This window comes from Panthera uncia, chromosome D1, assembly GCF_023721935.1.
Source record: "Panthera uncia isolate 11264 chromosome D1, Puncia_PCG_1.0, whole genome shotgun sequence".
NCBI classification, from domain to species: domain Eukaryota; kingdom Metazoa; phylum Chordata; class Mammalia; order Carnivora; family Felidae; genus Panthera; species Panthera uncia.
This window is the reverse complement of record NC_064808.1, coordinates 49,627,791-49,635,954: the sequence shown is the minus strand read 5'-3', so window position 1 is coordinate 49,635,954 and position 8,164 is coordinate 49,627,791. Positions and strand designations below refer to the sequence as shown.

Sequence of the window (8,164 nt, the reverse complement as noted above, 5' to 3'; positions counted from 1 at the left end):
GAATCAAGGGCAGTACTGGGGACTGGGTGAACGGATGCATAAGAAACAGCACCAAAGAGGTTTCCTGTTCAGTCAGTTGGTGAGGGGGAAGAGGATCCAGAAGGCAGTTGAAGGGAGCAAAGATGGGGTCTTGAAGGCGAGTCTCTAGAGGCTGGATCAGAAGAAAGACCACACACTGGGCACCAGTGATGAAACACAACTCTGGACCCCAAATGGGGAGGGGATGGATGGAGGTGGGTGTCACTGATTGAGGGTGGTGGGGGGAACAGCCTCACAGTAGCCATCACAGGGCCACAGGGAAATATATGACTGCTGGGTCCCAATGGCTCCTTCTAGCCTGGATGGGAAGGCACAGTCTCACAGAGGAGGTCCATTGAGCCTGCGTGGTAGAAGGCACAGAGGTCCTCATATCGACAGTGGCCCTTTTTTGGCAAAGTGTCAGCAGACAGGGTGGTTGGATTTGTCTTCCATAACTTTGGGGCCATCCTTGGGTGGGCAGATAGAGACCAACTTATGAGCTTTTGAGGATTTTTCTCTGCTCTTTGTGAAAGCCTCCCCTGGAAGGACCCCCACGGCGTGGTCCAGGAAAAGGAGGTTCAGTATTGGCCCCCCACCAACCACGACCATATGGGCCACATCTGGGGCCTAGGCCCCCCGAATTGGGCCTCTGCCCCAGGGAGGAGGTTTGAGACTCAGTAGTGGTGAAATCATTGGTCCCCTTGATCCTGGAGGACTTCTGTGAAGAGAATCTGCATTCTTTCCTATCTGGCTCCTTTCACTCAACATCGTGTTTGTGAGAATTAATCCAGGTTGCCTATAGCAGGAGTCCATTCATTTTCTTGCAGTGTAGTCTCCCATTGCATGCACACACAACAACTTATTTATCTATTCTACTGATGGTGGACATGTGGGAGGATTCCAGTTTGGGACTGACTTGGGGTCACCCGGCTTTCCATTTGGCCATGGGGGGCACCCAGAAGCCTGGGTGGTCCTATGGGACTCCCACCGTCCTCGACTCTACTCTCTTCCTGCTCTGGCAGTGGGGGCTGCTGTGGTGGTGGCAGCTGCTACTGATTCTGCTTCTTTTATTTCGGCATCGTGGTTGCAGCAATGGCTGCAGCAGGATTTGGAGGGCAGTGAGGAAGGGGCACGGTGGGTTGCTGTCAGTTCTTATACACTGGTCCCCAAGTAGCTACTGACTCTTGAATTTCATAAAAATGGAATCATACAGTATGAACTTTTTTGTGATTAGTTCTTTTGTTCAGCACAGTGTTTTTTGGATTCAATTATGATGTTACATTTTTCAGCAGTTCATTAAAAAAAAAACTGAGTTGGGTCACCTGGGTGGCTCAGTCGGTTGAGTGTCTGACTTTGGCTCAGGTCATGATCTTGTCATTTGTGAGTTCAAGCCCCACATCGGGCTTTTTTCTGTCAGCCTCTCTGTGCAGAACCTGCGTTGGATCTTCTGTCCCCCTCTCTCTGTCGCTCCCCTACTGGTGCTATCCCAAAAATTAATAAATATGTTTAAAAACCTGAGTAGTATTCTGTTAAATGGGTGCACTATAAGGATACACTAGTTTATTTGTGTATTCATCTATTGACACACATTTGGGGTTTTTTTCGAGTTTTTTGGATAGTTTGAATAAAGCTGATAAGAACAATTGTAATTTTCTGTGAACAAAATATTTAATTTCTCTTAGGAGCCTAGAAATAGAATTGCTCTGTTGAATAACAAATATACATTGGATTCCATATCGCTATTTAAATTTTGTCTCTTTTTAGTAGAGTTTAAAATCAAGGGAGACCCAGAGATTGTAATCTGTGTCTACAAGCATAATACAAAGAGCTTCAGAGAATTTTATGAAGCCAGACTCATGGGAATGTACTGTTTATCTCAGCTCTCAGGACTTCATTTTTAATAACTTCCTCTTAGGAAAAACCACTGTTCAGGCCCTTAGAGAATTTAGGTTTTTGTCTTTGACAAGTGGTTGGCAACAGTTTAGGATAGAGAAATGTTCTGAGTGTCAGGGAATAAAAATCCTGGAAGAAGTGCCAAGTGGGATTTGGATCTTCAGACTGCAGATTTCACCATCCTATACTCAGCCCTTGACCCCTCACCAGCGACTCCACTGCTCTGTGCTTAGCCCAGCCCAGCAGGTAAGAGTAGGGAATTGTCCAGGGGACTACATCTCTTTAGGAGCTTCTGCAAGATTTGTGAAGAATTGGCCTTTCCTCTTCAACACGAACTTTCCTTTTTTTTTTTTTTTTTATTTAAAATTTTTTTTTCAACGTTTTTTATTTATTTTTGGGACAGAGAGAGACAGAGCATGAACGGGGGAGGGGCAGAGAGAGAGGGAGACACAGAATCGGAAACAGGCTCCAGGCTCCGAGTCATCAGCCCAGAGCCTGACGCGGGGCTCGAACTCACGGACCGCGAGATCGTGACCTGGCTGAAGTCGGACGCTTAACCGACTGCGCCACCCAGGCGCCCCTGAACTTTCCTTTTTTGATGTGTGGGGCACTTATCTTTAACTCTCTTTGCAAGAACTTGGTACAGAGATTCTGTTCCAAGGTACCTGCAGGGATCAGATTCTGTACAGTAGAAAAAAATTAGGACTTTTACACTAAAATCTCTATGGTAATAACTTTCCACATTGACCTCATTTTGTAACAACTGGACCCTGGCGGATACTTCTCTGCCCTTTGCTGACTCTGCTTCCATCCCCTTGTACTTTTCCCATTGCTACAGGCAGAAGCCTACATGGAAACCTGGTATTTTGATTTTGAAAATCTCTGGATCTAGAAACTGAGATGAATATGACAGCTTTTGAGGACTTTTGTTACCGAAAGACCCAATACTTTGCTCTATCATCTCTGTCACAGTGTACATACTTTACCCTGATCTCATGCAGAAGGTAAAGTGGCCAATTGGTAATTTTCTTCTTGAGTTCAAGGTAGGAAGAAAAAAAAAACATTATTTGTGCAACTTTACCTACTCCAAGCCTAGGTGAACATGCCTTATTTTTCCTACTTTCATGCTTTATGGTTCCTGGTTGTATAAGTGTTTGTGTTTGGGAATATAAGTAAAAATATGTATAAAATGTGTGGTAATATGTGCATGGGATATACACGTATTGATTTGTTAAATAGATTTTTATTGAAAAAGTTATCTGTGTCAAGAGATGAGGATAAAGTCACTGAGAATCTTTGTCTTAAGAATTCATAAACTAGAAAAAAACAGCGACTTGAAAGTAAATATATATTGTATGACAGAAAATATGTATGAATAGTGGTAGGTATAAAACCTAGAGAAACCGAGAGAGATGGAAAATAACTGCTCAGCTTAGTAGACTTCTAGAAAGATTGGGTGAAGAAGTGTCAGAGGAGAATACTGAAGGATGACTAGGAGTTTATCTAGTTGATAAGGCAGAAGTGAACTTCGATAGAGGAAATGGCACAGGCAAAGACACAGATTCCTGTACCTTTGGGTATAGTAGGGACATGAATTAGGAGTTAGGAAGTGGGGAAGGATGGCCTTTCAGACAGCCGCAGTCAGGTAGAGATGCTGTAGGATTTGATCAGGCATTTGGATTTCAGTCTATAAGCAACGGAGAATCACTGAATTGATTTAATGGGAGAATTGAAAATTATATGATTGTCACTTTCTAAAGATTATTCTATTCTCTTTTTAAAAATTTATCTTGAGAGAGAGAAAGAGAGAGAGAGGGAAGGAGGGAGAGAGAGAGAATCCCAAACAGCCCCTGCACTGCCAGCACAGAACCCAAACTAATGAACTGTGAGATCATGACCTGGGCCAAAATCAAGAGTTGGGCACTTAACCAACGGAGCCACCCAGGCGCCCCTCTTCTATTCTATTTTTTGAAAGAGCAATACAGGAGGCAGAGAGATCATAAAAGTATAACAAATAGAAAGTATAGGGTCAGAAAATAGGTTGATGATAACTGGGAATAGAGAGGAGGAGAGAAATTTGAGATCTGAGATACAATCTAGTGACTATTTCACCTGTCTAGTAGGTAGAAAGAAAGGAAGGGAGAAAAATGTCTCCCCCTTTCAGCCTGAGAGACTGTCTTAGTATTTGTGTCAATATAAGAAAGAAAGGGAGTATTTATGTAGAAAATAAATTACGGAAAAAACAGAGGAGTATAATAGTTTCAATTTTTGTTGTCCTAAATTGAAAGTTAAATGAGAAAATGTGTGTAGAGTGACTGGTTCATATTTGTGCATTAAGTAATATTTATTTGTTATTATTACAGATAATTAATACTTGTCATATACCAAATAATAACTATTTATATAAGTTATTACATTTAATTTTTACAGCAAATGGAGAAATTAGATACTAATATCCTCATTTTATAGATGTGGAAACTGAGGTTTGTGTAACTGAAATTACTTACTCAAGATGATCTATATATTAATTCATAGAACTCAGATTCAAACCAAGTTGTTCTGAAAACTTATACTACCATCATCATCATTATTTCTATTATATATGTAAGGAAATTGTCAGTGAGGTCCTGTAAGATGTTTGTTGTGTAAATCAGAACTCTGAAAAAAAAGCCTCAGTTGCTTATGGAGATATAGAAGTCATCAACAATTAAATGATAGCCAAAGTCAGAAGAAATGAGGTCATTCAGAGAGTGTAGACTCAGAAAGTGAAGAAATGAGGGAAATGTCAATAATAAAAGATAAGCAGAAGGAAAAAGATGATAAAGGAAAGGATGTCATTAGAGAAAAAAGGAATAAGAGAAAGCAAGGGAAAATACATCTTCAAGAGTATCCATAGTTTTAATTATGACTGAGAGATCAAGCAAGATAACCAAAAGCAAAATCAGTATGTTTGGCCATTGAAAGGTGTCTTTGAATTGTGCAGAACAGATTCATCAAAGAGATGAAAAGCACACTACATGGGAAAGCTTAGAGTGAGGGGTAAGATGATAAATATATTTATTCTTTTATTAGAAGGAAAACCAATAGCATAGGAGATAAGGAAGATAAAGGGAGAAAAGAGGTTGTAATTGTTAGAGAAATAGCCAAAGAAGAAGTATGTGAAGTTTTGAGCACAGGGAATACCCTTATTGTAGCTAAGGCAATTTTTTTTTTTAAAGACAACTCTTCCCTGTGAGGAAAGGATGGATTGCTACAGGTTTGTAGGCATGTGTGGTCAGAGAGGTGAGTGGTTTAATTTATTTATGTTGAGGCTTTTAATTTCTCTGTGGTATGGTCAGAAAGACAGAATCCTGAGAGTGATGAGATGGAACCGGGTTGGGTTAGGGTGGGGACTAGGAAAGAATTCTGTTCCCCCAGCTATGGAAGGGGTATTGGAAAGACACAAGGAAATAGTAAAGAAGGGTGCAAGGTTTGTGGAAACACTGGCTGTAATAAGAAACTTTTGCATTTGTTGTGATTATTCTGTAGTTTAACCTAGTGACTGGCATATAAGTGAGACAAAAATCAAATATTAACTGACTTTAGGTTCAAGAAATTAGACTTAAAAGAATCGAATGGAGAAGAGTTGTGATAAAGAGGAGTGTCAACTTGCCAAAAACTCTAACTAATGAACGAACTAACTAACCAACTAACCAACCAATGAGGATACAGTCGGGGGTGCCTGGGTGGCTCAGTCAGTTAAGCATTAGACTCTAGCTCAGGTCATGATCTCTCGGTTGTGAGTTTGAGCCCTGCATCAGGCTCTGTGCTGATAGCTCAGAGCCTGGAGCCTGCTTCAGATTCTGTCTCCCCCCTCTCTGCCCCTCCCACGCTCATGCTCTCTTTCTATCTTTCAATAATAAATAAACATTAAAAACTTAAAAAGAATAGTGGCAAAGTGGTAAAAAGGGGAAAATGGATGAAAAAATTTCAGTCATGAATCTATTTGGCAATGAAAGAAAACAGAGTGAGTGGAAAGTTTGGGAACAAAATAAAAAAAAAATTAGGCAGTGGCTAGAAAGGGTAACAGGACCAAAGAAAGGCTGTGTGTGTGTGTATGTGTGTGTGTGCGTGTGTGTGTGTGTGTGTGCATGTGCATATATGGATTTTTTTGATCCATATATAGTGTATTTCAATAAATGTACAAGGAATACATCCATCATTAAACAAAATTGCTAGCCAATATCCCAACATCATTAAAGTATTATCTAATCCTTATTATTGTTTACCCAACAAGTGCCCTCCTTAATGCTTGTCCATCTAGTCCATCTCCCCACCCACCTCCCCTCCAGTAACCCTGTTTTTCTTCTCTATTAAGAGTCTTTTATGGTTTACCTCCCTCTGTTTTTATCTTATTTTTCCTTCCCTTCCACTATGTTCATCTGTTTTGTTTCTTAAGTTTCCTGTGAGTGAAATCATACGATATTTGTCTTTTTCTGACTTATTTCACTTAGCCTTATACACTCTAGAGTTATCCACATTGTTGCAAATGGAAAAATTTCATTCTTTTTGATCACCAAGTAAAATTTCATTCTATGTATATATACCACATCTTATTTATCGTTCATCAGTCAATGGATATTTGGGGTCTTTCCATACTCTGGCTATTGTTGACAGCACTATTATAAAAATTGGGGTGCATGTGCCCCTTCGAATCAGCATTTTTGTATCCTTTATAAATACCTAGTAGTGCAGCTGCTGGGTTGAAGGATAGTTCTATTTTTAATTTTTTGAGGAACTCCATACTGTTTTCCAGAGTGGCTGCACCAGTTTGCATTCCCACCAACAGTGCAGCAGTGGTGAGAGTGGACATCCCTGTCGTGTTCCTGATCTCAGGGGGAAAACTCTCAGTTTTTCCTCACTGAGGGTAATATTAGCTGTGGGTCTTTTGTATATGGCATTTATGATATTGAGATATGTTTCTTCTATCTCTATTTTCTTGAGGACTTTTATCAAGAAAGGATGTTGTATTTTGTTAAAAGCTTTTTCTGCATCTATTGAAATGATCATATGCTTCTTATCCTTTCTTTTATTTATGCAGTGTATCATGTTCATTGATTTGCAGGTATTGAACCACCCTTGCAGGCCAGGAATAAATCCCACTTGATCATGGTGAATAATTCTTTGAATATACTCTTGAATTCGATTTGCTAGTATCTTGTTGAGAATCTTTCCATCCAGGTTCATCAGGGATTGTCCTGTAATTCTCCTTTTTAGTGGGGTCTTTGTCTGGTTTTTGGAATTAAGGTAATGCTGGCTTCATAGAATAAGTTTGGAAGATTTCTTTCCATTTTATTTTTTGGAACAGTGTGAGAAGAATAGGTATTAAGTGTTCTTTAAATATCTGGTAGAATTCCCTTGAGAAACTATCTGGCCCAGGACTCTTGTTTGTTGGAGGATTTTTGATTACTCATCCAATTTCTTTGCTGGTTATGGGACTGTTCAAATTTTCTATTTCTTTCTGTTTCAGTTTTAGTAGCTCATGGGTTTCTAGGAATTTTTCCATTTCTTCTAGATTGCCCAATTTGTTGGCTTGTAATTTTTCATAGTATTTTCATAATTGTTTGTATTTCTGTGGTGTTGGTTGTGATCTCTCCTTTTTCATTCATGATTTTATCTATTTGGATCCTTTCCCTCTTTTTTGTTGTTGATATGTTTGGCTAGAGGTTTATCAATTTTTTAATTCTTCAAAGAACCAGGTCTTAGTTTCATTGATCTGTTTTACTGGTTTTTCTTTTTGTTTCTATATTGTTTATTTCTTCTCTAATATTTATATTTCCATTCTTGTTTGGATTTAGGCTTTATTTCTTGTTCCTTTGCTAGCTCCTTTAGGTATAAGGTTAGTTACACCTAAGGTTAGTTGTGTATTTGGGACCTTTCTTGCTTCTTGAGGTGGGCCTGAATTGCAATATACTTTCCTCTTAGAACTGCCTTTGCTGCATCCCACAGGGTTTGGACTGTCATGTTTTCATTTTCATTGACTTCCATGTATTTTTAAATTTCTTCTTTAATTCTCTGGTTAACCCATTCATTCTTTAGTAGTATGTTCTTTAATATTCTGATTTGTGACCAAGTATATGAACTGTTCTGTAGAATGTTTCATGTGCACTTGAGAAGAATGTGTATTGTGCTGTTTTAGGGGGTACTATTCTGAATATATCTGTTAAGTCCATCCAGTCCAGTGTGTCATTCAAAGCTATTGTTTTCCTGTTGA

At 39.3% G+C, this 8,164-nt stretch overlaps 1 pseudogene; it reads right to left on the bottom strand.

Annotated features, from left to right (window-relative positions):
- Nucleotides 1-357: 357 nt before the first annotated feature.
- Nucleotides 358-1,260, bottom strand: LOC125916710 (proline-rich protein 3-like; annotated as a pseudogene).
- Between the last annotated feature and the right edge of the window lie 6,904 nt (nucleotides 1,261-8,164).